Here is a 26561-nt window from a genome sequence, read left to right as displayed (position 1 = left end):
GCCTTAGGAAGATTTAGCATGACAGGCCAAGGGGTTACAGGGTATAGAGCAGGAGTGGCTGGTCAGGAAGCAATCAAGGCCTGTCTTAGTTAGTGTATTTATTGCTACGATGAAACAGCAACACCAAAGAGCAAATTACAGAGGAAAATGTTTAGCGGGTCTACACTTCCAGACCATCTTTGGAGTTTGTCAGTGTAGGAACTCCAACAGGGCAGGATTTGACTCATAGGCAATGCAGGGGTGCTGTTTACTGCCTTGTATCCCCTGGCATGGTCAGCCAGCTTTCTAATAGAACTCAAGACTTCCATCCCAGGAATAGCACCACCAATATCGGCTAGACCCTCCCCCATTGACCAGTAATTGAGAAGATGCTTTACAGCTGGCTCTCATGGAGGCATTTCCTCCATTGAGGCACCTTCTTCTCTTATGACTCATGTCCAGTTGACACAAAATCAGTGAGTGCAAGCCCTTAGTTATTAACTCCAGACATAGGAATGATAGACCTCGGGCATTACTATTTGAATAGGGACAGCAAGGGCTCCCTGTAATTCCCATCCCTTCTGTTGTATTGACAGTTTCATTTGTCACTTTTGATTTGGTCAACCCTTACTGTTCTTAACAGCAGGGAACTTGTCTGTATGAAAGCCAAGAAGGTCCTCTTGTACAGTTGCAGGGCTGAGCCTTTATGTACCTGGCTATCCCCAGCTTATCTCAGAGCCTTTTCAAACAGACAGAAGGAGCTGGTGCTGTTCAAACTCCCTCTTAGTAAGAAATGATACCACTGCAGATGGAGTTTCATCACCTCCCATTGCCACTTACATTCAGCAGGTAATGCATCCCCAATCCTCCAAAATGGGGACCTATTATTGACCCAGAGAAGAACCCTGACAATATAAACTGGTTACCTGCCGTCTCACCACTAGGGGCAGAGTGGGTTACGCTAGTGATAAGCTCCTTCCAGGCATCCATTACTTTTAAGGAACAAAGAATCCATTGCAGTAAGACCGCAAAATCTACCAGGTAAGTAACTCAAGCCGTTTTTCTCCTCACCTTTTGGCAAACAGGGGACAATGTTTTCAGTCCCAGGGCATCTGTGTGCATTTAGGTAAGCACCTAGCTGCAGCAGCGTTTTCCCAGAAGGCAGCTGTCCCTGAGAATGGCTGCCCCTGCAAGGGGGACCTTGCTTCCTCCGGGATCCTCCCTCCTAAGAGTGACCTTCTGGGTGAGCCAGCATCGTGAATTTATGGGTGTTCATTGGTTTATTGGGAACGCATGGATGGTTTCCTAGAGAGTAGCTTTTCACATGAGATGAAAGGATGTCATTCACCAGGGGACATGGTGTGAGGAAATGGAAGGTATGGGGGCTATCTCTGGGATTCTTGCAGGGAGGTTCCCACACGGTCTGGTGCAAGAGACTAAGCCCACGAGGGTTTTTGTTTGTCTGTTCCGTGGTTTTTTTGTTTGTTTGTTTGTTTTTTGTTTTGTTTTTTGATGTTTGTTCGTGTGGGTTCCCCCACCTCACCCCCGGAGCATGCTGAATATGTTGAGCAGCGAATCTTTCATTGCCCCGACTCATAGAAAGCGTGTGAACAATTAGGAATTAAAACGAAATATTCTTAAATTGATTTGATATGTGCCTGCTGTAGAAAAATTGGTTGCAAGTGCTAGCCTGACCTCTGTGTGTTCTCCTTTCTCTCTTGTGCCTTGATCAGGAATTAGCCCCCGAGAGAGGCTCAGAGACCAAGGGAGGCACATCTCCAAGCACTTTGCCATAGGTTCACCAGAAAACCTGCTGCTTACTGCCCAAGCCCATCTGAAAAGCAAAAGGGTTCTCTTGTGCAGCCTGCAAGGACCAGCTCTTGGGTGCCTGAATATCCCAATCTTAAAGAGTGCCCTGGGAAGCAGGCAGATCAACTAATTCGTGTTGCATAACCCTACTCCCTCCCCGCGCCTCCCTCCTGTGAGTTTAATACAGGAACTGATTTCACAGACCCTGCCTTCCCTTCTCTGCCTGGTAAATTTCTCGCGCTATTTTTTCCCTTACCCTTTATAGGCAGCCATGGAGCAATGCTTTGGATTCCAGGGCATCTCCATGCTCCTTGGCAGGGTGTATTTGCACTTTCCCGGTGCGGGGTAACTCTTTGCCGCGAATGGGAGGGATCCCTCAATCTGTCTGCCTCGCGGCCGCAATTGAGCTCCAGGTTCACGTTCGGGTTCCATAAGTTCCTGGCGAACCAGGGAGGTCTGCCTGGGTCAGCCAGTGTCTTGCATTTGGGGTCGTTCGCTGAGCTTTATGAGGAAGGTATCGGAATTCTTGGACTCTTGCACTTTCTAGTCACGGAGATTCAGCCCATACAGAGGCTTGTGCATAGCGCCTGCTCAGTATGCTCATAGAATGCCCTAGATCCAGGACCTTTGACGAATGATTAAGACCGGAAATGAAAGAATAGTCAGTTGACTAGATATAGCCTGCGGAAGGTAAAACCCGCAGTCGTGAAGGCTCCTAGCCTGCGCCTTCTCCCTTCCCCTTCATCTGTGTCTCCTAGTAGGAATCTGCCCCACAGAGGCTTAGTGTCTAAGGGAGACACCTTTCCAAGCTACCTTTGAGGTAGCTCGCCCAGGAAACCTGCATGTCCCAAAACTTATGCTTCTCTGGGCAGTATTTCATTACTCAAATTACCAATTCTTTCGTTGGTTTTTCACCAAGGGGGCAAAAATGCAAACAACAAAGGAAAACACTCAATGATTTTGCCTCTCAAAAACACAATTTGTAATTTAAAAGGCAATGGAAAAATGTTGTCTTCCCTCAAAAAAGTATTTCTAAAGTGAGGAACAAATTTCATTTACAAAATATTTTATGAAAACATGCTTTTGGATTTCCTCAGGGGCTTTTTCTTCTTAAAGTGTCCGCATGTCCAAATCGGCATGGATCATATTAAAGATTTTGTTTGTTTGTTTTTTGGTTTGGAAAGGGTTTTATTTAAGATTGTGAGGGAACATCCATTTTTCTGTCTCCAAGAAGCAAAAATTATGAAAATGGCAGTCACATCATAAAGTGTGAGGTTAAGCAAGATGGAATAATCTCAGAAAGAGAATAATGGCTCTTTATCCTGTAAACCTGAGATCTAGTCAATAATATACATGGGTAATGAATCCAATGTATGTGTGTATAGAAAAAAATCATTTAGTAGAGAACAGAAAGGGTTGAGATAAGGGGGTGGGGAAAGACTGACTGCAAGTGATCTGTATAAGTTCTGCAAGCACTCGTGGAGTGGATTGCTTTTCTAGTTCTGTGCAGGTCTGTTTTGGAATTCTCTATGTTGGGATGCTAAGTGTATGAAGATTATCAATGTGAATGTGTAAAATTAAGTGTGAAATTCCATAGCTTTAGTGTGGCTAATTACTCTAAGTGAGCTGTCTATATGTCAGGTCGGGTTAAACTGGGGAAGTGTCATTTCAATGCTGGCAAAGTTTTATTTATAAACATAAAATAAAACCATGAATACCAAAGCATATCACAATAGCGGGAATAAGAATGGAGCCAACAGGTCAAGCTACACCTGGTGTTAAGGACAAATATGCCTTCCAACTGGGATCAAGGGCAGGAAGATCTAGATTTTCAGATACCCGGTGCCTCCCTGTGACAGTGTTTCCAAGAGAGGTCATTGTGTATACAGCAGGACAGGCACCATGCTCAGGAATTGTGGTCTAACACAAATGGTATTGAATATATTATTTTGGTACTAGAGGTAAAGCACATACAGTTGGATGAGTAGGAATGGAAGGCGTGGGAGGATTTGGAGAAAGGGAAAATATGAATGAGAAGTTTTAAAAGGCAAACTTAGGACCAATAGAATTTTTCCCATAAAAGGCTGGATTCCACCACCTGTATCAGGTGCCTTGGGAGCCTGAAGGCCCCACCTAACAAGGGCTGGGACTGCAATCTTGCACAAACATCATTAGCAACAATAGTGGTTTGGGGATCAATTGTTGAGTGGCCGTATAGAGGAGAGGTTACAGGGCACTGGACCCAGACTTTTGAAAGATGTCTGTTTCTACCAAGCTTCCTCCTTCCACAAGGCCTAAAGAGGAAGGTCTTTGGTCCACAGGAGTGGAAATTGGCAGTACTACCAAGGGTGCATGCAATGGTTAGCTCCCTGTTCTTGTGTAAGGTATAGGTGACCAAGTTCACCTGTTAATTGATTGCACTGCACGAGGAGATAGACAGTGTTCCAAGAGAGGGGACAGTTACAGTATTAGCATGGGAGTGCATCGGAAATATCAGTGTCTGTGCTACTCTCTGGGCACTCTCTCATCCTTGAGTCACCAAGGGAATGAGGATAGCCAGAGAAGGCTCTCTAACAACCTAGGGCAGTGGGTTTCATCCTGTGGGTCACAAAAGATTTAACTGTTACATATCAGATATTATTAATATCTTTGATAATGGTACCAATCCAACAGCTGTGAAGTAGTAACAAATAATTGTCAGTGTGTTTTGGTGTAGGGGTGTGGGACCACCACAACATGAGACACTGTATTACAGGGTGCTAGCCTTAGGAGATTGTTCCACTTGAAAATGTGCTTACTTCCCAGATACTTCTGAGGCTGTGGCTAGTATTATGATGATAATAATATATTCATTGGTTTTTCATCAAGGATAAATGAAACAGTCAATAAAGAACAATTATAAATATTTTTACATATTTAAAAACTATTTTTAATTTAAAAGGTAATTGTGAAGAGGTGTCTCCCCATGAAAATATTTCTAGAGCTAGGCATAGAATTCTTTTACAAAAGACTTTACAAAAACATTTCCATGTGTTTATTTTGTGTCTTTTTCATTTCTTTTCTTTTCTGTCCTCTTTGTGTACCTAGCACAAATCTTTCACTTTTATTCAGTCATAGATTGTGATGAAATTTGTTTTCCTTTTTTTCTTAACTATTTATTATTATTATATTTCTGTTTTAATTTTACACATCAACCATGGGTTCCCCTGTCCCCCTCCCTCCCCCACCCCTACCTTAATCCATCCCCTCCCCTCTATTCCCATCTCCTCCAGGGCCAAGACTCCCCTGGGGATTCATTTAAACCTGATGGATTCAGTACAGGTACGTCCAGTCCCCTCGTTCCAGGCTGAGCAAAGTGTCCCTGTGTAAGCCCAAGGTTTCAAAGAGCCAGCTCATGCACTAAGGACAGGTCCAGGTCCCACAGCCTGGGTGCCTCCCAAATAGATCAAGCTATTCAATTGTCTCACTTATCCAGAAGGCCTGATCCAGCTGGGGGCTCCACAGCCTTTGGTTCATAATTCATGTGCTTCCATTCGTTTGGCTATTTGTCCCTGTGCTTTTTGCAATCTTGGATTCAACAATTCATGCTCTTGCAGACTCTCCTCTTTCTCAACAGTTGGACACCTGGAGCTCCACCTGGGGCCTGGATGAGGATCTCTGCATCCACTTCCATCAGTTATTGGACAAGAGTTCCAGCACGACAGTTAGGGTGTTTAGCCATCTGATCACCAGACTAGGTTAGATCAGGCTTTCTCTCAACCATTGCCAGCAGTCTACAGAGGATGTATCATTGTGGATTTTGGGGACCTCTCGAGCACTTTGCTTCTTCCTGTTCTCATGTGGTCATCATTTACCATAGTCTGTTATTCCTTGTTCTCCCTTTCTCTTCTTGATCCAGCTGGGATCTCCTGCTCCCCTAAGCTTTCTTTCCCTCAAACCTTGTCCTTCATTACTCCCACTGTCATCCAGGTTGTTCATGTAGATCTCATCCATTTCTCTGTCATTGGGTGATCCCTGTGTCTTTCCTAGGGTCCCGTTTTCTATGTAGCCTCCCTGGAGTTGTGTAGCAGTCTAGTCATCTTTGTTTTACATCTAGTATCCTCCTATGAATGAGTACATACCATGTTTGTCCTTCTGAGTCTGGGTTACCTCACTCAGGATGATTTATTCTAGATCTATCCATTTGCCTGCAAACCTCATGATGTCATTGTTTTTCTCTGATGAGTAGTACTCCATTGTGTATATGTACCATATTTTCTTTATCTATTCTTCCGTTGAAGGGAATGTAGGTTGTTTCCAGGTTCTGGCTATTACAAAGAATGCTGATATGAACATAGCTGAGCAAATGGCCTTGTGGTATGATTGAGCATTCCTTGGGTATATGCCCAAGTGTGCTACAGCTGGGTCTTGGGGGAGGGATTCTAGTCCAAGCAAAACACAGAAGGGGATCTTTCAGGCTTGTGAGAGACCTGTGAAGACCCTAGGTGGAGATTACTGTGACAATTTTGGACAATATAAGTTCCTAGGTTGTAACAGGAATCTTGGAAGATCAGAGAAACAGAACCAGCCACAGCTAATCTTACCTCGCCAGTTCTTCAGCTGATCTCATTTCCTCAAACTGGAAGCCTCTGTGTCCTCATCCAAATGGATCTCAGCTGAACTGCTGCTCAAAAGCCTAAAAGCTTAACCAGGCTCTAGTTCCTGCTACTCATGCCTTATATAGCTTTCTGCTTCCTGCTATCACATCCTAGGATTAAAGGCATATGTCACCATGCCTGGCTGTTTCCAGTATGTCTTTGAACTCACAGAGATCCAGATGGATCTCTGCCTGCAGAATGCTAGGATTAAAGGTGTGTGTGTGTGCCATTTTCTGGCCTCTTTGTCTGTCTACTGGCTGTTCTGTTCTGACGCCAGAAAAGTTTATTAAGGTGCACAATATATTGGGGAACACAATATCACCACACTAGGGAGTACCAGGTTGTAGTGTGGTTAGTGATTGCAATAAAGGGGACATAGAACATATTATCATGTGGGTACTATATCTGTATCTACCCCATACCTCAAAACCTCTCAGGTATTCAGCAAGAATGGCCCCCTCTCTCCACTTTCCTTTGGCTGTCAAGGTCTCATCCTTTGCCTATTCATGGATTTGGTAATCATGAAAGCATAAAGAGAACTTGCATCATTATCAATGGTTTAGGGGTTTGGAAATACCTCTTCTCACTCCCAATTCCCTTTCACATCTTTGTGCCCAGCCATTACTTTCTTCCATATCTCCTTTATATGCTGCATGTATTATGGCTATGATGGCTAGGTGTCCATGGTACACAGCCCTTCCTTGCAGACCCTAATTTTCCTGGTAATTTACTTCTGGAGAGTCTCTGTGATAGGCTGTGCCCTTTCTTACCTTTCTACCTGTGTTCCCTGCTTCCTGGCCAGCTTCCACAGAGGACTGTGGGAGAGAATTCTATCCCTCCACTCCTTTCCTGTTTTTATCTTTTTGTTTCATATTTGGTTTTCTTATATTTGCCTGTTTTGCTACCAGATGAGTATTGAAAATTGTTTCCTAATCCACTTTATTTCACATCTTTTTGATATTCTAAAGTGTTGCTAAGTAGTTTTTATATGGACAGATCCTTTGAATGAAGCATCCTTCTTCACTTCCACCCATAGTATTTGATCATTAATCTTAAACTTGATGGTCTTAGTTTGCCCCCTTTGTCTGAATCAATTCTTCAGGATACCAGAGACCACAGATCATAAACGTATCCCAGGTATGAGCATTCATGCATTTCCCAGGAAGAACTATATCACCACTGAGTGGCTTTGAAATAGGGCATTATTAGGCTGTTCTCCATCACATGTACATATATAAAACGGACCTTGATTTTCCAACTCCTAAGAACTGTGGTCCACCCATCTTATAAACTCTGAATGTGTATTCTCTGCAACCTATATCCCACGAGTGATGATATCCCTAATGATGTGTCTTATGACTGGGGATTCAGACTTTGTATGCTTTGACAGTGAAGTTGAGAAAAAGTTTGAATAGTAATATTCCCCATTACTCCTCCTTGTCCTTGTCTGCTTCAGGACATTGATTTCCTCTCCATGAAAGCCTATTCTTGACTAGTTAATAACCCTTGCTGAGTCTGGGTCCTCCAGAAGGGATGTTAAATCTTGGGCTGCCTGTGGCCCTAAGCTCCAAAGACAGTTCTGCCATTGGCCAACCTTGACACTACATCAAGAACAAGTATCATGGAGCCAAATGCCCTGTGATAGTTCTGTTTCCTTTGCCAAACAAACAGCTATCACTCCTGTCCATCCCTGTACTAGCCACCTTCCCATCCTTGCATGACTAAACAGAAGTATCTCCACAGCTTCCATACTCACTCTAGAAGATCTTAGTGAAGTAAGTGAGCTCGTAAATTTCCTGAGTTCCTAAATCCCACCATACCTGGCCTCACAGGATTTCACCACCCAATAAACAGAAAAAAGGAGCTGGGCTTTATATTAAACAATAAGAATTCAAACAAAATTAAGTCAAAGGCTGGAGAGATGGCTCAGCAGGTATGATTGATTGCTGCTTTTCTAGAGCTCTGAAGTTTGCTTCCCAGCATCCACAAAGGGCAAGCAGCTTAAAACTACATGCAATACCAGCTCCAGGAGATATGACAACTTCTGGACACTGCAAGTAACTGCATATGCACATTTAAACCCTCTTAAAGAATCCCCCATGTATTGTTTATGCCAAAAGTTACGATTTTGTTCTATTTTTTTCTTTTTTTAGGAAACAAGGAAGGAAACGATAAAGATAAAAAGTTTTGAAAGCTAAATATGAAAATTACTTTTAATATACATTAAATGTGTAGGTGTTTTCATTAATTTTTCCTCTTTTATTGAAATTATATCTTTTTATCACTGCCTGGGGGACCAGCCTCCAACAGCACAGGGTTCAAAGGGAATCCACAGAGTTGGTGCGTACTAGACTTTTTTATCTGAGAGGCTTAAGGGGAAAAGACACCCACACACTCTCTTGATGGTTTCTTTCTTTATTCTTCTCTATTCTCCATTCTGTGTTCTATATTGTCTTTTCTTATTTCTATCCAGAAATGTCCCTTCTGTCTTTCTTGAGGTTTTCCTTCTCCTTCTAACTCTTCTAATTCTCTTATCCTTAATGTGTTCCTTCTAACCCACTTTAACTCTATCTTTATTCTTTCCCTTACAGCTTCTATACCCCAGGAAAATTTTTCAGGAAATATAAAAATTACTGGTAGTGGGGATCTCCCCACACCTATTCACACCATACCAGATACCAGAGAGAGATGGAAGTGGTAAACATGTGAAGGCACAGCAGAAGCAAAAGACATTCTGAAGTCTGTAATCTTGACCCATCAAAGAGTTTCCTCCTGGTGGGCTAATATCTTCCACTTCAATTGTCACCTGCTGCTCCTCTGACATGGCCACCATCAATTTTTCTTCTCACATAATATATCTTGATTACAGTTTTCCATCCCTCTATTCCTTCCATCCCCTCTCCACCTGTTTCGATTCACCTACCCCCTTTTGTCTCTCATTAAAAAACAAATAAGTGACTATGGTTGTGGTCCTTGCCTTTAATCACAGCACTCCAGAGGCAGAGGCAGGCAGTTCTCTGTAACCGAAGCCAAACTGGTCTACAGAGCGAGTTCCAGGACAGCCAGGCCTGCAAAGAGAAACCCTGCTCAAAAACAAAACAAAAACCAAACAGGCTTCTAAGGAATAAATGTAAAATAAGATAAAATAAAATAAAAATTAACACATTAGAATCAGACAAAACAAAAAGAAGGAAAAGAGCCCAAGAAAAGGCACAAGAAACAGAGACCCACTTGTTCACATACTCAAGAACCCCATAAAACCCTAAAGTGACAACTATATACATATACAAAGTAACTGTAGGGTAAAAAGAGAAGAAAAATATAAATAAAATAAAAATTAATTTTTTTTTAAAAAAAAGAAAAAGCCTTGAGATGACATTATGCAACCAGCTTCTATCTAACTAGACAAGACTTCTAGGAACTTCCAAAGATGCTGTTGAGTTTGTTTCCAGTTGGCCATCTACTGTTGAGCATGCAGCCTACCCTTAAGGGTAGTTTGTTTCTCCAGTTGGAGGAAACTAAATTTTCATTTGTATGTAGTTATCAATTGGAGTTGCTTCAGAGGCTGATTATTGTGGGCTATTTTTACCCTTCTGGAACAGCCATTCATTGTCCCACTCCATATCTGAACTTACACTATAATAATAAATAAAAACCTCATAGAAGCTATTGACTTAGCAGCATACTTAGTGCCCACTGATCCAAGAGCTAACAACGTTATCACATAGTATCTTGTGCCTATAAAATAGCTCTCCCTAAGTTGTTGTAACCACCTCTGTGGTGTGCTCACCAATATATTTTAAAGTTGCCCTGATATGTGATTTTCTTTGTCCTGTAAAACCATAGAAACCCAGTGAAACTGTTTACACATTGAGACATAGAATTTGGTGTAGCCTAAATCTGTGTTACCAGGCCATGATCACTCAATGGCTCCAGAATAAACTATCTCTTATTTCCTTTAAGATAAGAGCTGTATTTTTTATGTCAGCAAAACCTACCTTTACATGGGTTCTGGGGATTGAACTCAGGTACTAAGGCTTGTATAGAAAACACTTTTGCTCACTAATCTACCTTGTCAGTCTTAGAAAGGAAGTTCTGTAAGTGGTAGGATGAAAGGTTTATTCTCCAAATAGTGATCCTAGGAGAAAGCATCCTTCAGCTTTCAATGGACTCTTTCATGAAAGGTGCTTGTTACTTTTCTTTAAAAAGAATCTATTCTATTTCCCCTTGGCCAGGGAGATCCATGCATCCCCCCTTGAGCCCTCCTTGTTACTTAGCCTCTCTGGGTCTGTGGATTGTAACATGATTATCCTTTACTTAATAGCTAATGTCTACTTCTAAGCGAGTACATACCATATTTGACTTTCTGGGTCTGGGTTACCTAACTCAGCATGATTTTTTTCTAGTTCCATCCATCTGCCTTCAAGTTTCATGACATTATTTTTTTTAACACCTGAGTCATACTTTCAAGGGTAGACTAGGGGTGCAAGGGGATGGGAACAAGAGGAATTAGGTGGCAGTGGGGGAGAGAGTACCAGGAGAGATGACTGGAATTGGGGTTATTTGGGGGGTAAGATAGAAACCTAGTGCAGTGGAAACTCCCAGAAATCTATGAGGGTGACATTAGAGAAGACCCCTAGTAATGGGGGATATGGAGCCTGAATCAGTCATCCTCTGTAACCAGACAAGGCTAGTACAGGGATTAGGACACCAACCCAAGCACACAAAACCTCTGACATACAATTTGTCCTACTTGTAAGATATGCTGGGGTAAAAGTGGCACAGAATTTGTGGGAGTGGTTAACCAATGACTCATCCAACTTGAGGCCCATGCCAGTAGAGGGAGCCCATGCCTGACACTGCCTGGAGGGCCAAGAACTAGAGTCTGGATAGCCCAGGGACTAAACATGACCAGCAAAAAAATTTTAAGTCAGTGAAATGATTCCTAATGAAAATACTTGTAGACTGTAGCCTAGCATAATCATCATCAGAGAGGCTTTATCCAGCAACTGACAGGAGCAGATGCAGAGACCCACAGCCAAACATTAGGCAGAGCATGGGGAATCCTGTGGAAGAGGGGGAAAGGGATTGTAGGTGTGAAAGGGGTCAAGGAAGTCACAAAATAGTGGCCCACAGAATCAACTAAACAGGGTTCATAGGATCTCACAGAGATTGAACCAACAATCAGGGAGCCTGCATGAGTCTGACCAAGGTCCTTTGCATGTATGTTATGGTTGTATAGCTTGGTGTTTTGTGGGACTTCCAACAGTGGTCATGGGGTCTGTCTCTGGCTCTTGTCTGCTTTTAGGACACTTTTCTTCTTACTGGGTTGCCTTGTCCAGCCTTAATATGAGGATATGTGCCTAGTCTTATGTCTTATTGTAACTTGAAATGCCAATTTTGGTTGATATCCCTGGGGAGGTCTGCCCTTTTCTGAAGGCAAATGGAGGAGGAGTGGATCTGGGGGACAGACTGGGAGGAGAGGAGGGAGGGTAAACTGTGGTCAGCAGGTAATATATGAGAGAATAATAAATAAAAAAGAAAAATGAAGGAAAATAAATTTTAAAGATTACAATAATCAGTGGGAACTTACACCTGTTAGGTTTCCAAAGGATGAGTAGAATTAATTTTCATGGCATACTTTCTTCTGATGTTATAGCCTGAATGCACTCTGTAGGCTAGTCAAGTGAGGGGTATAGTGTCACATTTTGAGCATAAGTTTGGCAGGCCCAAATGAACTGAAAGACATTGTGGTGTTTCCTTCCAGGATGAACAGTGTGAGAAAGGCTTCCACTATGATCTTTGGGCATCTCTACATCCTGAAGTTCCAGATAATTACTCTGCGTTTAAAAAAAAAAACACAAACACAGAAACAAAAACAAAAAACAGTCTCTTGAATTCTATGGAAATGCTAGTGGAAAGGATAACAAGGCAGTTAGATTCTTGAATGGAACAGTTGTTCCATTCATATCATATCATCTTTTGTAGTTTCAACAACAGGTAGTAGAAAAGGCTGTTAAGTGACATTCTAGTGATAGAACCTGATTTAGGAGTTCTATGGATGACTATCCAGACAACATAAGATGAATATAGGCCTGTAGAACTTCAAGATAGCATCCTGTACTTTAGGGCAAAATACAAGTGACATGGACACACACCTGACCACAATAGGACTTTTGTAGATTCTATAGCTGACTGAGGAAGGATATCAAGGTTCTTTTTTAATGAAAAAATAAATAAAAAAGGAAAGGACATGACTGCTCTTAAGTATGGTAGAAGAGAAAGTTTATTGTAGATAAAAGGAAGAGCATAGTCAGAGGCAGGGACATCTGGGAGAGTCCAGACTGGCTATGACCAGTCTGAGCTGTGCCATGTGGGCAGAGGAGGGAGGGCAAGGGAAAGGGAAGAGAGAGGAATCAGGTACCGCAGCCTGGAGGCCCAAAAGAGAAGGGATAACCAAAATGGCTATATTATATAGGGAAAAGCCTCTGGCAAAAGGGCAGTTCAGGGTAGAGGGAAGGTTTGCCAGCCATACCCTGTAACGGGTAGAGACTGGGGGATGCTGGGAGAGCCTGTGGCCATTGTCTGCTTTTATCTGTTAAATAAGTACCTCAGCCATTTGTCCCAGGGTTTGAGACTTAACACTGGAGGTAGACCATGCATTCACAGTGGATTGGCTTAGTCCACTGGATATAAGCTGGGAAGCCATAGCTGTGGAATGCTAGAGCTGCTGACAAAGAGCATGAAAATGTGTGAAAGGTGGTAGGCCATCCTAACTGAGTGGGTAGCTTAGGTCTTCTGAAAGGGTGATCAATGTTGCCGATGGAGAGGGGGCTATGGTTAGCCGTGGGCTCATGAAGTTTTGTTTCTGTGGCTTACACTGACTCATCTAGTGATGAGATTCCTAATTTAGTTTCTGTAGAGGGTCCTAGTATCCTGAGGGGCCACAATGGCCTGGGACTGTAATGTCTCAATCCAGCAATGAGGACCATGTGGGGTCTGTGACCCTCCCTGGTCAGATACCTAGAGTTAGGCTGGGAGGCCTATCTCTGTCCAGAAGTGGCCATGATGGTATTCAGTCATCTTGAAGTCTGGTGGCAAGTTGTTACTGGCTTTTTTTCCTCAGAAAAGGGCAGAGAGAGTGGACCTGGAACAAGGATACCTTGATATTTAGGGTACAATACTGCCATTCAGTAGAACTATTTTGCTGTTCCCACCAACAACTCTGATTTTTCTCAGTATGTCTGGGGGATGAGAAAATGGGAAGGATGGAGACTCTAATCAAAATACAAGTACAAGAGTACAAGAAAGAAGGCTCTAACAGGCTTGCCAGCCTTAGGAAGAGCCAGGGTCTCAGTGACCCATGTGGGGTACCAGCCAGTCTAGCTCCCTAAGAAGACAAGGCTCTAGAGCACCAGATCTCAGCTCCACAAGAAGTACAGGCAAAAAGATGCTGTGGCAGCCATGTCTGGCATATATGAAAGGAGCTCTCTGCCCTGGAGTCATCACATGAGGCTCAGATGTGTGGACAGGGGGCATGTGAATCTTCCATGTCGTCCTAGGAGCAAGGCACAGAGTCTGCCCAAGTACCTGTGGCCATACTCAGGGTCCCTGGCTGATAGTTTGTTTTCTCCTGTTCCCTACCTACACCCACATCTCACTTCCTGAAACCAGGTATTGTACCAGAGATACTGCTTCTTCTCGGGAGCTTGGGGGGCAGGTACCCATAAATTGCAGCCAAAGGCCATTTACTTCTAGGTCCTTCCGTAGTTGCTCCCTTTATCTTCCTTCTCTCCATCTGACCCACCCACCTTTCCTTCCTTCCTTCCTTCCTTCCTTCCTTCCTTCCTTCCTTCCTTCCTTCCTTCCTTCCTTCACTCATTCTTTTGTTTCATCCTTCCTTCTTTTGATTCCCCTTGCTCACTTGCTTACTGATATTCTTAGCTCATTCACTTTGCTTTTCACTCTGTTTCACCTTGCTTTCTACTCTTTTTTTCCATTTCATTTTTATTTTGTTTCAATTTGACTGTTGCTGTCCTTCAGGACTTCTGCAGGTGGAGTTGACTGTCCTCTACCTATCAGCCAAGGACTCAGTTATAAAAGTTATATCCACAGCAGAATCCAAGTGTATGGGGAGTTATTGCAAGGAAAATATGTACTTGGAACATCCTGGTTGTGTGTGCCTATTGTGTACATATCAATCAGCAAGGAGCAGAAGGCAGTGTTCTTCCTCATGGTGAACCTGAGCAGAGGCCCCTCGGCCATGGAAGCAAGGTAGAGGTGTGATGTGTCATGTACATAACCAGGATTCACTACCTGAGCCTCCCTGGAAAACCAACTAACAACAAACCCAACTCAAAGGCAAGTCAGAACTCTTAGAGTTTACTCCTCACTGGTCCACAATATTCCCATAGAATATCCAGGGACAAGGTCAAGAAGGGTTTCCCTGACCTATTAGGGAGCCTGCCTGTGGTCAGTCAGTGGGATAATGTGTAGATCAGGGCCCAACATAGGCAGGTAGCAAATGAGGCTATGGTTCAACTCTACTTGAGGGTTAGCTGGTATATTCTCTGTCTCTGTCACTGTTTCTCTCTCTCTCTCTCTCTCTCTCTCTCTCTCTCTCTCTCTCTCTCTCTCTCTCTCTCTCTCTCTCTTTCCTGTGTGTATGTGTATATGTGTGTATCTCTGTGTGTCTATATTTGTTATGTGTGTCTATGTGTGAATGTGCATGGAGGTGGATTCCTTGTGTTTGCTCTACATTAGAAACAAGTCCTGGGCTGGAGAGATGGCTCAGAAGTTAAGAGCACTGACTGCTCTTTCAGAGGTCCTGAGTTCAATTCCCAACAATCACAGGGGAAAGAAAGAAAGAAGGCCACAGAGAGTACAGAAGCCATTGCAGAGCATCTTGCCTCTAGAAGGTGTGTAATACAGCTATTAAGTTCAAACCTGAAAGAGTTCTTGGTGTGAGTTTTTAAGCTCTATAAAGTCCCAGCAGAAGTGTACAAGTAGGTGCATCTGGCAGAAAGCACTAGGATCACAGAGTAGTACCACACAGTCTTGTCAGGAAGTGGGTGTCTTATTTTATGATGTGGCTCTCAAGACCTTTGGCAGGAAAGTATGTACATGGAAGGTGCCAAGCCCAATCCATAGACATGGGTGGCCTGGTACCAGTCAGAAACTAAAGTAAGCCTGTCACAAGGGAGGTCCATCTCCATTCTGAGAGGGGTTCCCTAATCTGGGTGTTTGTAGAAATAGAGAGTATGGAAGCACTGACAAGGTTGTCTGGAGAACAGAGAGCAGTCCTTTTCCCTAGGTATCACAGAAAGTCTCAACAAGAAGGATGGGGGCCTCTACAGATTTGGTCATTCTGGCCATGAAGGCTTCTATTTGGTAATGAAAAGAATTTTATAAGAGAAAGTGGTAATTCCCCCAAGAATCCAGCGAGGTCTATTTTCCCTGAACACCTGTGGCATGACATTAATGTGAGTGTGTGTGTGTGTGTGTGTGTGTGTGTGTGTGTGTGTGTGTGTGTTATGCACATGAGTACTCATGCCACAGCACACATGGAAAAGTCAGGATAGCTCTCTCCTCCCATTTTACACGGTCCTGGGTGTCAAGCTGAGGTCTGCATCAACAGGAGGCACTAAGAGCTTTGGGAAGCCATCTCACCAGCTGGCAGGTATTTATTTATTTTAATTTTATTCCATTTAGTACATTTTATTTATTCAACTTGTGTACATATGTGTGGGTGAGTGTAGGTGTGCAGGTCATGCACATGTGGGTGTGGGTCAGAGGTTGACTTAGGTCCTGGGTTTGAACTCAGGTCTTCAGCAGGGAGCTTCACCCCTTCAGCCATTTCACCAACTCCTCAGGCATTTTTTTAAACCTAAGGTAAAAGTTTATGTTTTATAAAAGTGTCAGTTTTTACCCCCCTCTCTCATCAATCCCTCCTCACCCCCCATCTCTCTCTCTCTCTCTCTCTCTCTCTCTCTCTCTCTCTCTCTCTCTCTCTCTCTCTGTGTGTGTGTGTGTGTGTGTGTGTGTGTGCCCACTTGTAGTGACAACCAGGTGAAAAACAAATTCCTTCTCCTGACACCTACACTCACTTTGTCCTTGGCCATGTGTCCAGCTCCCTGGGAGAAAAGATGGTAAAGGAAAGTTGTAGGTTCCATTTCAGTATGGCCCAATTATAGCACAAAGGGGGCACAACCTGAGGAAGGGTAGTAGTGTCCTGGTGTGGTACTGGCAGCCAAGAGGACTAGGTTCTCTGTTACATGGTTTTCTAGGTGCCCTTCAGTCTCTGTAAATACCATAAGAGAGAGCCTCCTTTTCATCAATGGTGGGTTATAGACATCAGTACCTGAAAAGATGTAGATGCACGTGATAAAAAAGTGTCTGTGCAACAAACAGACTCTGTGACCTTTGGAGGAAGGAAACAGTGGCTACTGTCTTGACATCCAGTGGCTGTGTGGAAAAAGGGGAGCAACTATGTACAGACAGTGAGATCATACAGTGGATAGGCAAGCACAAATACATGGTTTGGAGCCACAGCCTAGGACCTGACAGGCTGGTAAGAAATGAAATAGACTAACATTCTTCTCTGATATTTTCTAGTCCCCACTGAGAGTCTCTGGAATCCTAATCTTTCAGCAGAGGCTGAGGTGCCTCAATACAAAAACTCATGTGAGCTTTAGAAGATGGCCAACAGATACACTTGAATGCCCAGACAAGGCCCTGGAATGCACAGGTTGGGTCTCTGGACAAGAAGACCAAAGGATTCTGATGTCAGATTTGCTTTGTAACCTGACTCCTGTTTGTTGCTGAGGAAGTGGTGCTCTCAAGATGGAAACTGTGTACTTTTTGTCCTCCCTTTGTACAAGTTGGATTCCGCTTCTACTAGGTACAAATCCATTTCTAAACCTTGGCCCCATGTGGGTGGGTGGTTGTCTCCCCTGTGCCAACTTCCCATCTTCTTCTATGTCTTATATAGGGTCAGGTAGCCTTGAACTTGAAGCTTTGTTGTGGCATGGAAATGCAATGTCAGCACACCCATAGGAGACCTAGACACTATATGGGTTACCCTTAAACCTCAGCATCACTGGGCACACCTTTAATTCCACCATTCAGGAGGCAAAGCCATGTGGATGTCTCTGAGTTTGAGGCCAGCCTGGTCTACAGAGCAAGATCCAGGACAGGCACCAAAACTACACAGAGAAACCCTGTCTCGAAAAACAAAACAAAGCAAAACAAACAAACAAACAAACAAAAATCTCAGCATCAATATGCCATCTGAGGGTCCTACACACATTTGCCATTTAAAATGTTTCTGGCAGTCTATGGCAGAAACTGTACTCATCCCTGTTCCCAGTTTTGGGCCAAGGTTTGATTCTGTGGCTTCTCGTGACACTTGCTTCTAGTTTTGGAGTTCCCAATTTAGTTTTTCTGTATGGTCCTTAGGCCTTGAGGGCAGACCATGCCCCTTGTAGTTAATCATCTCCATATAATGGGGTTGAGAACCCTGTGAGGTCTATGACACCCCACTCCATGTCAGGATCCATATTGTAAGGCTCCAAGACCCATCTCTGACCAGAAGTGGTCAAGATTGAACTCAACCATTTTGGAGTGTAATGACATGTTGTTGGCCTTTTTTCCTTCAGGGAAGGGTGGAGGGAGAGATGCTGGAAGACAGGTCCCTTGGCATTCTTGGTGCAACACTGCCATCAAGTGTAATTGATTTATTGTTTCTTCCAATACCTCAGTGTGCTCTTTCTCAGCCATTCTGGTCTATGGGTGAAGGAATGAGGAATAATTAATGGGGACCATGGTCCAAAGACAGAACCAAAGGGGGCTCCAGTTAGCCCAGTTCAGATAATGGGTAGGGCCTCACCACTGCCGGTCCTGGAAGCTCACTGTACCCCAGAGTGACATAGGTAGCCAGGCTATGATACCATCTATGTACCATCATAGTGACATAGGAAGTGCAGGCTTGGATATCCTGTGGCAGCCATGTCTGTCATGGTGGAGAAGCACTCTCTAACCTGGAGTCAGCAGCCTTGGAGCAGATCTGTGAACAAGATGCTTATGACACCTTCATATCCTCCTACCACCATAAAGGAGCAGCTTCTGCTCAAGAACATACAAATAGACACATACCATCTCACTCTCAAGTCAAGGAGAACTTACATGTAGTTACAACAGTGTCTCTGGGTTCGTTTTTTTTTTTTTTTTTTTTGTACTCTCAACTGTATTTACCCCCTATTTCCTGAAATTAAACTCTACGCTTGGGATTCTACTCTCAGTTCATGGGCTAGGGGGGTGGGTGGGCACAGAAATTCCACCAAGTGGTCATTTATCTGTCTGTCAGACCTTCAGTCCTTCTTTCCTTCTTCTTCCCTCCCTCCAACTCTTCCTTCTCCCTTCCTTCCTCCTCTCCTTCTTCCCTGACACCCTGCCTCCTCTTCTGATGTCCTCAGCTGTTTCTTTCTGCTTCATTTTCTCCCTGTTGCTCCTTGTTTTCCATCTTTTCTGTATTTTGACTTTCTTTTTCTTTCCTTTGCACTTTTGCTGTCTTCAGGATTTCTACACAGAGTCCAATGTCCTTTACCTACCTTCTAAGAGTTCACCAAGACAACCAGAACCCCAGCACAATCCAAGGGTATGGGAAAGAACTACAAGTGTAGGATGCAGTTGTTGTGTGAGCCCACTGAGTGTGTAAGAGAAAGGAGAAGGCAGAGTCCCTCCTTAGGGTGGTTCTGAGTCAGCAAGGAAGGTAGATATGAGACAGGAAAGGTACCATGTGGACTGGTTTCAATGCCAGTGCCACATTGACCAAACCCACTAGCTGTGAAATGGACTTAAAGCAGGTCACCCCTCTAGGAGGCTTCTTTTTCCTAAGCCAACTTACTCAAGAGTGCTAGAGAATATCTAGGATCAAGGTCAAGAAAGCTCCCCCTACACACATACCATGTGAGGTCTACCAAAGAATGAACCTGGTCTTTCACCATCCAGAGTAATTACAGGAAGAGTCCGATCCAACTTTTGCTAATAGTTAAGGATGACTATGCTTTTCCTTGACCTGATGGTGAGCTGGTATGTGTGTTTGTATCTTAGTGAGTACATTCAGAGAGTATCTGCTGCAGACAGAAGTCCATTGAAGGTCCAGACACCATGGCAAAGCACCCTACCTCTAGTAGGCATGTAAGACAGACCTAAGTTCAAACACAGGACTGTTGGTCTGATTAAAGCCCTTAGAGACACAGCCCTCAGCTGAAGCACAGGTGGGTGAGAGCTGGGATCATAGAGGTGTGTGGCATCTAGTCTTGTGAGAGGGTGGGTGTTTGCTAATGGCATGGTGCCTGGGACATTTTGCTTGAAAGTATTTGAACAGTTCTAGAAACAGGCCATAGTTGTGGGTAGCCTCAGGCCAGTGAGAAGTCAGAGCAGGCCAGACAGAGGGGAGTTCAGTTACCATCAACAAAAGCACTTCTTTAGCTGGCGCTTGGCAGAGATGGAGAATAGGAAAGCTCTGGCAGGGCTGTCTGAAGGAGAAATGGGTAGAGTCCTTTTTCATCTGGGCTGTACAGACTTCCTCAGTAATGAAGGTGAGCCTCTGGAATTTCAGTCCCAGATGCCCTATGGGTTAGAGTTGTCAAGATGCCAGCCAAGGATCCTGAACACATATGCCAGCTAGAGTGCTGCTGGCAAGATGAGTGGTGCTGTATTCAGCCCTAAGAACAATTTCTGCCCTAGATTTTGTTTCTGTGGTTCCTCCTGAATCCTCCATTTAATGACAGGGTTCCCAATTTAGATTTTCTATATGGCACTTATACCTTCGTGGAGCCTCAAGAAGAGGCTAACATTGAGTTCTGTCATCTTAGAGTCTAGTAGAAAGTGCTGTTTTTTGGTTTTTTGGTTTTTGTTTGTTTGTGGTTTTTTTTTTTTTTTTTACTCAGTGAAGGAAGGCCGGGAGAGAGGGCCTGGATACCTTGGAATTCTTGAAGCAACATTGCCATCAAGCTTTCCTTTCTCTGCCAACATCCCAGTGTGTTGTTTCACAGTATGTCCTGGATGAAAGAGTAAGGGTGCTGGAGAACTCTGGTCCCAAGACTGAAATGAAGGGAGCTCCAGCTAGCATGCCAGTCCTGGGGTAAGGCAGGGTTCAGGTGACCCATGGTGGCCCCAGCCAGTGCCATCCCCTAAGGATGGCTAGGCTCCAGAGCAATAACTTCAGCTACACAGGAAGTATAATCATTGAGATCCTGTGGCAGCCATTTCTGCCAGGGTGGAGTGGGGGCTCTCTGCCCAGAAGTCAGCAGGTGGGTTGAGGATATGTAGGAAATTTGCAATATCTTACTAACACCAAGAATGAGAGTCTACCCAAGTGCCTGTAAGAACAATGGGGTCCCTGGCCCTTTGGGTTTGTGTGTTTTGTTTTTTGCCTCCCACCTTAACCACCCCTCATTTCCTGGAATCAGATTTTCTCCTTGGAATTCTGGCCTCTGCTCAAGAGCTTGGGTGTCCCCAGAAATTCGACTAAGAGGTCCTATGATTTTTCAACAAATCCTTGCTTTCTACCTGTCCATCCTTCTCTCCCCACTTCATTTTTACCTTCCTTCCTTCCTTCCTTTCCTCCTTCCTTCCTTCTCCCCTTCCCTCCTTCCCTTCCTCCTGGATGGCTAACATGCCCACTGTGTTGTCTCTGCTTCATTTTCTGTCTCTCCTTGCTTTCTGTCTTCTTTCTATTTTGACTCTTTTTGTTTCCTTTGCACTTTTACTGTCCTTCCAGATTGCTGCACCTGTCAGCCAAGGGTTCATCATTCAAGCCAAGCCTTCAGCATGAGCCAAGACTATGGGGAATATCTGCAATGGTGGCGTGCAGATGGGGTATTTTTGCTGGGTTAGTCAAGTGATATATAGCAGCAAGTAGCAGAAGGAAGCGTCCTTCCTTAGGGTGAATCTGAGTAGACAGCCACAGTCAAGCAAGGAAGGAGGATATCAGAGGAAAGGTATCATATGGTCAACTCTGACTACCAGTGCCTCCCTGTCTGAACCCTCTAGCTGCAGAAGAGACTCACAGGCAGGATTCTCTGTACCAGGTCACCTTGCTCAAAACTCTCAGGGAATATGCAGGATAAAGGTCAAGATTGGTTGTCCCTTATTGAACCACGAGGCTATGGTTCTCCTTGAAATGATTATGAATGTTCTCTCTCTCTCTCTCTCTCTCTCTCTCTCTCTCTCTCTCTCTCTCTCTCTCTCTCTCTCTCTCTCTGTGTGTGTGTGTGTGTGTGTGTGTGTGTGTGTGTGTGTGTGTATGTGTCTGTCTGTCCCTTGCATTGGAATCAAGGCCATAGAGGGTGCAGAAGTCATGACAGAGCACACTGCCTGGGTAGTAGATGTGACAGACAGTCCTAAGTTTGAATAATAAATGGCTGTTGGTCTTAAATGCAAGCTCTTTAAGGACAGTACCCTAAGCAGATATTTAGGTGGGTACATCTGGCAGGTAGTGCAGGGAACAAAGAGAAATGACATCTATTTCTGTCAGTGGGTGAGTATCTATGATTATTACCTACTGGTCTGGACCTTGGCTGGAAAGTATGTGGAAGGTTGCAAGACCAGTACATAGGAGTGGATGGCCTGGAGCCAATAAGAAGTCAGAACAGCAAGTCACATAGGAGATTAATTCCATCCTCATCCTTGGAAGGGCTTTCTCTGCTTGAGGTTGGTAGAGATGGGGAGTTTGAAAGCACTGACAGGGCTTCTCAGTAAGAAAGGGAAGGAGATCTTCTTCTGCTAGGCACTACAGAAAATCTCAATAAGGAGAAGGTGGGCCTATGCAGGTTCAGTCCTTAAGGATAGGGAGGCTTCCTGTTGGGTAGTTAAAAGCAGTTCTCAGTGGAAAATATTAATTCCCCAATAATCTAGCAAGGTACAGCCTCCCTGAATATATGTGGCATGAAATCTATATTAGGTTGGGAGTATGTGTGTATACGATCACTGACAGTCATAGCCAGCCCCCAAAAAATTCTTTTTCCTAGACCTACACATGTTTAGTTCTGAGACATGTGTTCAGATCCCTGGGAGAAATGTGAAGAAATGTTGTAGGTTCCTTTTGAGTTTGCCCACAAGTGACTACCTGAGGCAGGGGTGCTGGTAGTCTGGTGTAATGTTGGCATCCTGGCAGAGCTAACAAAACTAGGATCTCTTTAATGTGTCTATGTGCCTCTCAGTCTATGTAAATCCCATTAGAGAGCTTTCTTTTAACTGTGTTGAGAGATGTAGAAATGGGTAGATGGCTAGATGCACATGATAAAGAAAGGTTGACATACAAGAATAATATCATGTCGTTTGTAGACAGGAAATAGTGGGAAAGTGATGATTGAAAATGAATGTGTTGGTTAATAAGAATGATTAATTACAAATGGTGAGATCATAATGGTGGTTGGATGAGTCCAAAGAGATGGTTTGTAGCCTCAGTGCTGGGCCTAATAGGCAGGTAGCACCTGGGATGGAGTAAAGGTTCTTCTTTTGATATTTTCTTGCCCTGAGATTAGGCTCCTGCAGAGCGTTAACTTTCAGCAGAGGAAGAGGATGCTTCAACCCATGCATGATATGGCAGATGGCCCAGAGCATCCACTTGAATGAACAGCCAGGGTGATGAACTCCACAGGTGAAGGTCTCTAGACAAGAAGACCAAAGTGTTTGGGTGACAGCTGTTCCCTCTATGCTGCTCTTGGCTTTTTTTCTAAGGACCTAAAGCCCTCACATTAGAAACTTCCTGTGTAATCCAGAGTCTCCTTCTGCCAGATATAAATCCATCTCTATTACTAGGCCCTGTGTGGGCAAGTAGTTGTCTCCCTTGTGCCAGCTGCACAGTTTCTTCTCTGTCCTATGCACTTTCTCTGCCAGGATCCTCCTGTGTGAAGGTTGGGAGGAGAGGGTCAGCTAACCTTGAACATGACACTTAGATGTATCATGGTTATCCAGTATCTGCCATCCATGGAAGGTGTGGACACATATTGGTTACCCTTGACCCCAGAATCATGATGGTAGCTGAGGCTCCTGTGCAATTCTGCCAATTAGAGTTTTCCTCCGGGGCTGGGGGTGGTGTAGAGACCCACAGAGGTTTCGTAGTGAGAACTTACTCAGGGTTCCAGTTTCTGAGCTTGCTTTACCCAGAAGGGATACATAAGGGGATGATATGATCATGGGCATGGTTACCAGGTATTTGGAAGGGTCTACACTTGGCTGTGTGGTGTGCTTTGATCTAGCAAGGGGGAGGTCTTTTGCCTTGCCTCTTGACTTTGTTATGAAAAACCCATTTGAAGACAAAGAAGGGACCACTGGGTTTTGATCCAGGTACCCCCCCCCCCCAAAAAAAGCTATCCCTTGTTTCTGTCTTTCTCCTCTTTGCTATTTTTATGTCTAAAAGTTTCTTACACCACTCTCCTCCTCATAGGAACCCTTTTAAAAGGTGAGAGCTGTCCTCCCACAGGGTAGGGTAGAGTTGGGCTGTGTTCAGCATTGTCCAGTTTCTGCCCAGAGGTTTATTTCTGTGGTTTCTCATAATTTTTGTATCTAGTGGTGGGTTTTCCTACATGGTGTTTATGGCTCAGGACATGACATGTGTTTGTGGTAGAGGGACTGAAATAGTTGGACTGGGGACATGAATCACACACACACACACACACACACACACACACACACACACACACACCAGAGAGAGACAGAGAGAAAGACAGAGGCAGAAAGAGACACTCCACTCCACCCTCTGACAGGATCCTTTCTTCACTCCCACCACCACCCCTGCACAATAAGATCCAGATGCCTTTGAGCAGAAAAATCCAAGACTGAAACATCCTCATTGTAGTCTAGTGACAAATTGTTGTTTGTTTGTTTTTTTTTTCCTCAGAGAATCGGGGAGGGAGAAACTCTAGAAGGATATCTAGGCACACTTGGTACAACACTGCCATCAAGCAGAATGACTTTCATGTTTCTGCTAACACTTCAGTGAGCTGCTTCTGAGAAGCACTGGGTTTGGAGGAGCAAGGTTGCAAGGGGACTTCAGTCCCAAGACTGAAGTGAAGGAGGCTATAGCAAACATTCCAGTGCTAGAGCAATTCAAGGGTCTAGGTCACCGCTAGCTCCTGAGACTTGCCAGGCTACAAAGGAAGTGAAGACTTGGATTTCCTGTGGCAGCCATGTTTGTCTCTCCCTGGGACTCAGCTACCTTGGAAAAGATATGTTATGGGCAAAACATGCCTGTGACTCCTTCCATATCCTACCACCAACAAGGATTAGAGATATTGTCCATGGGTTCATAATATTTTTCTGATGCTGCTGTGGGAATCTATCCTAAGTTAATGGTCTTGAGAATCCGAGAAATTCCAACAAGGATCTACATATTTATCAGTCCATCTTACCTTTCTCATTCCTTTCTTCCTCCCTCATGCTGTGCCTCCTTGTAGCATGAATATTGAGAGGTCTTATTAATAAACACAAATCCATAGCCAGGTGGTGTTGGTGCATGTCTTTAATCCCAGCAATCGTGAGGCAGAGGCAAGCAGATCTCTCTGAGTTTGAGACCAGCTTGGTCTACAAAGCAAGTTCCAGGAAACACATAAAAATACGGAGAGAAACCATATCTTGAAAAAAAAAAAAATCAAACCCAGAGCCAGGTATTGTGGTGAATGCTGAACGATCAGATTAACAGAACCAGCCACAGCTATCCTCACCTCGACAATTCCTTAGCTGATCTCATTTATTCAAACTGGAAGCCTTTGTGTCCTCATCCTAATGGATCTCAGAGGAACTGCTGCTCAAAAGTCTAAAAGCTTAATCAGGCTCTAGTTTCTAGTCCTCATGCCTTATATACCTTTCTGCTAACTGCCAAAATTTACTGAGTTAAAGGCACGTGTCACTATGCCTGGCCGTTTCCAGTGTAGCCTTGAATTTACAGAAATCAGAATGGATCTTTGCCTCTGGAATGCTAGGAATAAAGGTGTGTGTGCCACCATTTTCTGGCCCCTGTATCTGTCTGGTGGCTGTTCTGTTCTCTCAACCCACATAACTTTATTAAAATATACAATATATTGAGGAACACAATATTACCACAGTGCCTCCTTGTAGTACTTTATAGGTCGTTCTTATTAATGAAAACAAACCCAGAGCCAGGTTTTGGAGTGAATGCTGAATGATCAGAGAAACAGAGCAATTCATAGGTAAACTCATTTGCCAACTTCTCAGCTGATCTTGTTTCCATGAGTCTTCAGACTGAGAGCTTCTGTGTCCTCACCCGAATTGATCTCAGCTGAATCACTGCTCAAAAGCCTAACAGCTTTAAAAAATATCTCTAGTTGTCGGTCCTTGTGTCTTGTGTCCCTTTCTGCTTCCTGCCATCCCTTCCTGGGACTAAAGGCATGTGTCTTTCCCAAGTAAGACATGAGATTAAAAGTACTGTGATTAAAGGTGTGTGCTACCACTGCCTGACCTCTATGGTTAATACAGTGGTTGTTCTTTTCTCTGATCTCCAGGCAAGTTTAATGGGGTACACAGTATATCAACCACATTTCCTCCTACCTTCCGTTCTTTCCTTTTCCCTTTCATGGCTCCCTCCTTCATCCTATGACCTCAAATCCATTCTGTCTTCTCTGCATCATTTCCTGTTCCTCCCGTATTCAAGTCATGTGGGAGATAGTGAGAGTGTATACATGGGTACGGGTGTGTGTATTAAAAACCACACTAATTCTCCGGATGCCTACACTGACTTTGTCCTTCTCCACATGTTGAGATCCTGAGGAGAAAACTAGATGAAGTTGTGGCTGTCTTTTGAGTTTGTCCCAAAGGTAACACCAAGGGACTGCCTGAGGAAAGGGTGCTGATGTGCTGGTGTGGTAGTGGCATTCTGGCTGGAGCCAAGAGCACTGGCTCCGCTGTTATGAGTCCTGGTGCTCTGGAGTCTATGGAAATACCATCAGACAGCTTTGCTTTCTGTGAATGGAAGGTTACGGACATCTGTACCTGGGTAAGAAAGGTCCATGGACAAGAGAGAATCTGTCATTTGAAGAAAGTAAATAGTAGTACATATGTTGACCGCAGTGGCTGTGTGTGGTACCGAGAACTCCTGTTCACAGACGATGA

At 44.0% G+C, this 26561-nt stretch overlaps 1 pseudogene; it reads left to right on the top strand.

Annotated features, from left to right (window-relative positions):
* Nucleotides 1-934: 934 nt before the first annotated feature.
* LOC118574472 overlaps nt 935-26561 on the top strand; it is a 46550-nt pseudogene continuing 20923 nt past the window's right edge.

The sequence above is a fragment of the Onychomys torridus genome, chromosome X (genome assembly GCF_903995425.1).
Source record: "Onychomys torridus chromosome X, mOncTor1.1, whole genome shotgun sequence".
NCBI lineage: Eukaryota > Metazoa > Chordata > Mammalia > Rodentia > Cricetidae > Onychomys > Onychomys torridus.
Note: the sequence above shows the minus strand (reverse complement) of the source record. Positions and strands in the feature narration are given on the sequence as shown.